Source organism: Helianthus annuus, chromosome 10 (assembly GCF_002127325.2).
Source record: "Helianthus annuus cultivar XRQ/B chromosome 10, HanXRQr2.0-SUNRISE, whole genome shotgun sequence".
In the NCBI taxonomy this organism is placed as follows: domain Eukaryota; kingdom Viridiplantae; phylum Streptophyta; class Magnoliopsida; order Asterales; family Asteraceae; genus Helianthus; species Helianthus annuus.
In genome coordinates, this window is record NC_035442.2 from 39,590,990 (window position 1) to 39,599,493 (window position 8,504).

At 39.4% G+C, this 8,504-nt stretch overlaps 2 long non-coding RNA genes across 2 annotated transcripts; both read left to right on the forward strand.

The window, feature by feature from the left end:
* The first annotated feature begins 5,884 nt into the window (after positions 1 to 5,884).
* On the forward strand, positions 5,885 to 6,835 carry LOC118483303. The gene is made up of 3 exons (XR_004870277.1): positions 5,885 to 6,122; positions 6,250 to 6,350; positions 6,446 to 6,835. It is a non-coding gene; the product is annotated as an uncharacterized LOC118483303 (long non-coding RNA).
* Positions 6,836 to 7,141: 306 nt separating this feature from the next.
* LOC118483304 lies at positions 7,142 to 7,482 on the forward strand. The gene is made up of 2 exons (XR_004870278.1): positions 7,142 to 7,337; positions 7,426 to 7,482. It is a non-coding gene; the product is annotated as an uncharacterized LOC118483304 (long non-coding RNA).
* The last annotated feature ends 1,022 nt before the right edge of the window (positions 7,483 to 8,504 follow it).

Sequence of the window (8,504 nt, forward strand, 5' to 3'; positions counted from 1 at the left end):
ATTGTAATAGTCCAAATTGAATGATTCAAATAACGCTATGGCATGTAATATAATACAAGCACTTATATATAGGAAGTACCAGCGGCGTATCCAGCATGCTTGTATCATATTACACACGCCTCGTTACCTAATGACTTCCCTAACCCAACGGTTCAAATAGTTACAAGTGGTTGATGTAAATCAACAGATACAAGCGGTTCACCCGGTTCAATAGATACAAAAGGTTCACATAATTTCAATGGTTACAAACGGTTCACATAGTCAAATAGTACAACGGTTCAAAATGTAATTCAATGTGTCCATGTGCTGGATGAGCATGTGGAGCAAAAGGTTATGTAAAACAATGTACTAAGTATGCTAAGTTAACATACAAAGCAGAAAAGTCATGTAAAACAATGTGCTAGCATGTTAAGAAAACACACATAGCAGAAATGTAATGTAAATTTATGTGCTAAGTATGCACTGAAAGAACATACATAGCATAAAACATAATGAAATCACGTACTAATAGTGTACTAATGAAAATAGCAAGTATATGATATAAAAACATTAAAAAGCATGAAAGTAACAAGTAGGCGCATGTTTTTCACCCCAAAACGTTTGAAAAACGGTAAAAGAGGGGTCTATGTACTCACTTGAGGGTGCTTAGGAGTCTTTAACAATAACCAAGCCAAGCTAGAGGAATCACGGAAATCAAACGGTACCCTATATAGATAACTACATAAATAACCGGACCTAAATCGGGAGATTGGATAGTATGAGGTTTCGGAAACCAAATGAGTATTGGAACTCATATGATGTGGTTTAACAAAGCCCATATACTAAAATGAAACCTAACCTAAATGCTTACGACCCATTACGACCCGTTTAGGTAGCTTATGCTACTTTAACGTGTCGTTCGCGTAAAACGCGTTCGGACCGCCTAACTAGTCCTATGACAAGTAGAATATGCCTTAACATGTCTAATATAGTTGCCTAATCAGTTTAGATGTCAAAATTTAGGTTATATATGCTTAAAATGAATTTATGCGTAAAAAGGGTATTTTGGTAATTTTTCTAAGGCATATAAACTACCTATCATACAACTACTTGAATGACGTGACCATCAGGTATAACCTCGGAAGGTTATTTTCTATACAACTATGATCACCTAATGTGTTTGGTCGGATCCTAATGATCGACCAAATGGGTCGGGTTCGAAAGTATAAGCGATTGATTAGATAGCTTACCTTTACGACCCTAAAGAAGCATAAATCTAAAAGCGACGAGCTAAACATGCTAGAACATGTTTAGTAAAGTTAGAAAACAGGTTTGGTATTAAAACAAATGGTTTTAATACCCTAGAGTAGTTTGGTTACAAAATACGCGAGAAAACGCATTTTGGCCGAAATTGCGACTCGTCACTGAGCATAGATAACATGGTAATCAATAGGTATAGTCACTAGGGACTATAACCATCGTGATTACGCTCACGTTATGAAGTTCAAACGAACTTCGCGTTGACCATAAACTGGTGAAAGCAGAAAGTCAAACACAGTTTGACTTTAACACTAAAACGAACGAAAAACGCGAAAGAATACTTACAGAAGGTCCCCGCAAGATTTGATTCCGATTCTCTCTCAGGTAGGAAGCATATACTTCCACTTAGAGAGCTTGAATCAGATCAAATGTGGGTTTTGGATGAAAGGGGTGAGGGGTATTTATAGGAAAATCACAACCGTTAGGATCGTTCCTCAATAAAGGAACTTCAATCCTAGCCCTCCATGTGTGCCCCTTGTTTTGAGAAACCATTAGAGCCCCTATAATGAGCCCATAGTTTCCAAAATACCATTTGCAAGTGGGTTACAAGGGTATAAAAGCTGTAAACAGCTGGGAAACACAATTCTACAGGTCTGGGAGGGTCTCGCCGCCCGCGTAAGGTACAACCAAACCTTACGCGCCCCGCCTAGGGTTCTGATCAGCAAACAACTTTGAAAAAAAGGCAGTTTCAGACCCTGTTGGTGTTTAAAGCCATTTTTTGACATGTTTAAGGCCCGTCAAGCCAACTTAATGACCCTAAAATGATGCTTAAACATTGTGGACATGAAACATGCTCAACAATATGCCGGATGTCGGTTCGTTTGGTCGTACGATCGCGATGTTTGCTTAATTACGACGGAATGCGCATAAGTGCGAAAAACGATCCAAATTGCGCGACGAATGGATTTTTCTCAAGCCTAGCACTAAAATAAAATATTTTAATGCTTACATAAATTTTTGGATGTCCGGATGTATTCAGAACGTAAGTTATGCGCGAAAACGCAAACTTATGCACTTTTTGACGCTTTTAGTCCGTGAATGAGCATAAAGTTTATTTTAGCACACCGAACCCCTCAAAGCCTATTTCTAAGCTATGTAAAGGATATTTAGGGTGTGTTTAACTTATGATCATGTTCCGGAGGGTCTGTTACAGTACAAATTGACATACTTTCGCAGTTTGTCGAATTTAGTCCCTGTAAGCGAATAAACTTGATTTCGGCATACCAAACCTTCCAAAACTTATTTCTAAGTTATGTAAAGGTTATTTAAGGTATGTTAAGCCTATTTCACTATTCCGGAGTGTTTTTTGCATTAAACTGGTTATATTTACGCATCAGATCGCGTTTCACCTTCCAAAAAGCGATTTAAAGCCCGAAATCTAACAAGAATTGATATGTGCAAACGATACACATATCTATACAAATCCCAAGTATGAAACACAATATTTCATTGGTTTGGTATCTGTTTGATGGTCACAGTGACTCAGGTGTCACATATATATATATATACATATATATATATACATATATATATATGTATATATATATATATACATATATATATATATATATATATATACATATATATATAGGGGATGGTTCAAATGAAAACCACTTTTATTGTGAAAACTCGAAAACTAACTAAAAAACCTAAAAAACATACAAAAAATATTTTTTTTACAATTTTTTTTAGAAAAATCGCTACTTTTTATATATGGAAAAAAAAATTTCAAAAAAAAAAAAAAATTTTTTTTTGGTTGTACTGCACATGTGCACTAATACGGAAAGCCTAAACCACTTAACCCACCCTCCACCGACACCCCCCAAAAACCTAAACCCCCACCCCCCCCCCCCCCCCCCAAAAAAAAACCTAAATTCACCCTCCCACCAAAAGCCTAACCCCCCCCCCCAAAAAAAAAACCTAAACCCCCCCCCCACCCCACCCTCTCGAAAACCTAAAACTAAACCCTAAACATAAACCCGAAAAAAACCTAACCCCCCACCCCCACCGCCACCCCCACCCCCAAAAACCTAAACCCCCCTCCCCCCCCCCCCACACCCAAAAACCTAATCCTAATCCTAAACCTCCAAAAAAACTAACCCTAAAAGCTAAACTAGAATCAAAAAGCTAATTTTAAGCATGTAATGCACATTGTAGTACATGTTATATTGCACATGTGCACTACTATAATAATAGTATTGAAAACAAGACGACATCATAAATCTTTTTTTATGTCATAAAAAATATGCTCGAATATACTTGAATGAAAGATAAGAAAATTTGTGATCTTATGGTGCCATTTTTGTTTTAAAATGATAACGTATGGAGAAATGGGAAATGTTTGAAAAGTTATATATTTTTTGTTCCAATTTTACCCCTCCTTCATTAAAAGTCTTCCCCCCCCCTTCCTTTTTAGTGGGTTTTAGTTAGTTTTCTAGTTTTCATAATAACTAGTGGTTTTCATTTGAACCTTCCCCTATATATATATATACATATATATATATATATATAGGGATTGGTTAAAATAAGAAGCATGTTGAGTTGTAAGAACCATTAATAGCCATCGATCTACTGTGTTTAAATGGTTGAGATTAAAAGTTAGAAAAAGTAGTGTATTTATTGATTTGAATTAATGAATGCTTTGTTTTTTAGTGCCCTGAGAGCTTTATGGTCATTTAACTATGAGTGACGACATACAAGCTCTGCATGCAGCAGAGATCAAAAATTCAATTTCCCTCCACACTCCAATCGCTCCTCCCATTCTTCTCCCCCCATTCTGGAGGCTGTTCACCAAAAAAAGCCCTTGTGTGGTATTAATCGCCTAGCAAAATCCATCCAATTGCTTGTTAGGAACTTCCGATAACACCTACGATAAGGTAAATCAAGTAAATCAGAGGTCCGCCATCGGAGACAGTTGAAGAACTTTCATCGGATCGCCATTAATCAGGGGAGAGACGGCTTTGTGGTCCGTAGAATCGAAAAAAAGGTTAGTCTTTTTTGGGTGGTATGTACTTCCCTATGTCGACATTTTTGTCCTTGATGATAATGGTGCAAACAGGTGGTGGGTTTAGGGTTTCCTTATAATAGAATCTAGGGTTTTCACGTGATGATGGAGGGGGTGAGGATGGATCAGGATTTTAGTGCGTGTGGGGTTAGTAAGACATTTGATGTTATTTTCGAGGGGATAGAACACTAGAAAAGTGTATCGGATAGTGTTGAAATGCTGTTTTTTGTTGTGTTTGGTTGATAGGAAACATGGTTGCAACAACCCGTGGTTCTAGCCATGGGAAACAGAAGATCGACGATACTCCAGGAGTGATATATCTGAGTTCAAGTAAACCATGGCACCCTTAACTTGTCCCTTTTATTATTTTATATGTACGTGGTTGTAACGGCGATTGACGGATTATAGAAAATGAAGTGAGGCAGACTAAAAAGAGGCGTAAGGAAACAGATGCCCGTGTTCTGTTTGATGCGTTAGACGATACCGAAAGTCCAAACCGAGTTATGGCGACACGAACTTCGACAAATAAGCATATAGAGATTTTGAATATTTCTGATGGGTGTACCAGGCACGAAAAGAAGCTAGAGGTGGTGAAACGAAAGGAAATACCCAGCCTAAAGACGCGTTCCTCGCCGAAAAAGCTATACAACGCGATATCATACATGTCGCAGAGACAGGAGGAAGCAGTGAAGGAAATGGGTTTCGGTGGGCTGCTAGGATTTGTTGTGGACGAAATTTTTGAAAAACTAGCTTTTCATGTTGTCGACCAATTTGATGCTGATCGTTTGACATTGAATCTTGGAAAAGCCCAACTGCCGATGACGTCAACTTTGATCAGCAAACTGTTGGGGATCCGTGAAGGGGGTAAGAACTTTGGCGCGAGTATGCCATCGAAGACGTTTAACCCGTCGTTAAAGGGTGGCGCGCTAGGTACCCCCAGCTTTTACATATCTCTCACTCTGTTATCGACGGAAATCCAACAAGACACTTACGATGATATCATGTTTTTCCACATTGATTTCATGTTGCTCTACAATGGCTACATCGCAGAGGAATGGGTATGTGAGTGACAAAATTTTAAAGCGTTTAACGGTTGACACACGATTCAAGGAGTACGACTTGTGTGGTTACATTGTGGATTGTTTACGTAAGTGCAAAAAGAAGTGGAAACCAAAAGACCCAAACAGTTGTTGGGCTGGCCTGCTTATAATCTTGACGGTACATTATAATTTTTTTTTGGTGATTCGTGGAAAAAGATACCGATGGTTAACAAAATACTTTTGGATGTAGTTGTTGTATGACGACAGCACAGAGCTGCCGACGTTAAGCACGAGGGTTGGCGCTCGGGCCATTCACTTCTGGATAAGAGACATGTTGACACGTCGACAAGATTATGAGATCAATAGTGGTGGGATTGGGCAGGAAACTTGAAGTCGATAAGTGTTGGTGCAGATGAAGCAGGGAGTAACATAAATGACAAGACATATTCGAACACAGCGGTATTTTTAACGTGAGGCCTTTTTCGCTATACTTTTTTAAAGAATTATGATAATTTTGTTGTTGTAACAGGAATTTGTTAGATGTGTTGAGAAGTGGCTTCATGGGTTCTTGACATTTCGGGTTAAGATAGAAACGCACTGAGGTGCGCGTTTGGCGGAGGACCCAAACAACAAGGGACTTCAGGGTCTAAAGCGTAGGTACATGAGTGTGCTGAATGAGGATCCAATTTGGCCTACTAGTGGGTTGGAAAACTTTGAAGAGTGAGAAATGTTGGAACATGCATCAATGAACGTCCGCCGCGCACCGGACGTAAACAGAGGTATGGTAAAAGTCCTCCCCTTACACACCCCCACCCCCCAGACCCTAACACCAATGAGCCCCATAAAGCACCGAATATTTTAGTCATGCAATATGTGTCTGAATAAATGTGAGAGTCATCGTTTCAGAGGGAACTGCTTCGAAGAACATAGCAAAGATACTGAATGAGTTGAACGCATATTCTGTTGAGAAGACTTGCACACACAAGGACAAGAGATTGAGTAAACGAGTAATTAGTATACTGTTTTTTTAAATAACTTATAATCCCGAGCCATTGTGGATGCTTATTCTGATATTTTCTTGTTAACTTTAAATTTTGCCTAGACATGAAAGGGGACGAGAGGATGAAAAGACTGGGAGCAGCGACAGTACATGTTGACGATGGAGACACGGGGGATTTAGGTGCGTCTACACCTAATGCTCCAAGTGGGGAAGAGAGTATGGAGGGTATGGAGGCAGCAACAGTGCGCAGAGACGATGTAGAGACTAGTGATTTGGGTAAGTGTACGCCGATTGCTCCGCGTGTGGAATCCATTTGTGATGTCCACGTAAGCCAGGCAGCGGATAGCATCTGCACAACGAGTGTGGAAGTGAATATGGGCAGTTATAATGAAGTAACGGGTAATGAGGTGGAGGATGACGTAGCTTGAGACAGTACAGTTGAAAACTTGGATTTGGCATTCAGGGAATCTTCAGATGCGCCATCGACATTGGACCAAGGTACGCGTACGATAATAAGTAAAAAAAAGGGGGTTTAGTGTTCACAGCCAAACATGGTGTTTTATACATATGTGCGTAAAATTTTTGTCATTTTCAAAACGGAGTAAAAAACAGGTCATGATGATTTACAGCAAAGCGATCTGATTTCAAAGAGCGACGCGGCACCCATTGTGTAGGGTAATGATGGGAAAGAAGAGATTGAAAATGCAGGCATTAAAAAATCAAAAAAAATTGTTGACGCTAAATTACATTAACATTGTGATGATGAGTTTTTGCTCGTCATTTTCAGAGGGTGTGAGGGCTGAATTGTTGGGCACTGAAAGTTCACAGCGGGTGGTGTCGCTGAGTTTGGGGTTAGAGATATTGCCTCGCGTTGTGTGCGCACTTGCCACCCCAAGTCAGGGGCCATCGGCAGGTCCCACGTCCTTGATGGCACCTCCAACTCTTGGTCCGGTGGTAAGCTGGACAAAAAGTATGATTGCTGCTAGGGTAGCAGGTAAATTGTTACACGATTAAAGTAATGAAAAAAGTTCAGGCATGAAAAAGATACAAAAACTGAAGAAATCGTTGTGATACTTTTGCAGAGCTTGAAAGTACGCGGCGGACAATTGGGGGTGCAGTTTCTATGGGGGGTCGATCAGGTCAGCGAATACTTTATATGTGTTTTACTCTTAATTAATTTTTTTATATATACTTTTGAAACAAAGACTGAATTACCACGGTCAAGTACCGACCCTGATATGGAAGTGTGTCGTCGTAGGGTAAGCAGATGTTAAAGGGCCAGTTAAAAGTGGTTGTTCCCTTAGGCCCGTGTTGAGTGGATCAACAGTTGGTTTGGATGCAGGTGGGTAAAAGAAGGGAAGAAAAACCTATTTAATTTCATTTTGTATTTTTTAAATTTATTTATTTATTAGTTTCTTATTATCATTATTTACTTTTTCTTTTAACGGTCCATCTTTTTTAATTTTGTTACTCCTCTTTTAAAAGAAAAAACACTAGCCATGGAGGACGTGCAGAACAAAGCAAGCTTCAAGTTAAGCATTGCTGAGCTCATGGGGGGTGACAATGATGAAATAGGGAGAAAATCTGGTATGTGCAAATATGTGAGTATAATATTATTACAGTAAAAAAAACACCGCATTAACCCTGCCCAGACACATACTCACTATAGGGCTTTTATTCCAACCACTTATTTTAATTTGATTAAATTACAAGTTTTGTCCTTTATGTTTGTCTTAAATTTCAGGCGCTGTCCGTTACCTTTAAAATTGACGGGTTCTGTTCTTAATGTATGAAAATGTTGCACGTTACGTCCTTTAGGGCAAACCCAGTTAGAATTTTCTGTTAAATTATGTCACATGCATTGCACACGAGGGTAAAACAGTCATTTCCCCTCCCCACTTGTACTTCCCCTCTTAAAACCCTTATAATACCCCCATTTCATCACAAAAGTGAGAAGGGGAAAACCTGAAACTGTATAACCACCACCATAGTCATCGATCATCATCATCATCATCGTCAACTTCAACATCATCATCATCTTCCTACCATCATCATGTGATCTCTGAAAATTCACAACCCCGCCAGATAATCTGCGGCTGTCGCTGCTGTCGCCTTGCTTAACCACCTCCATCGCCGCAAATGGTTGCACTGTCACCGGCAA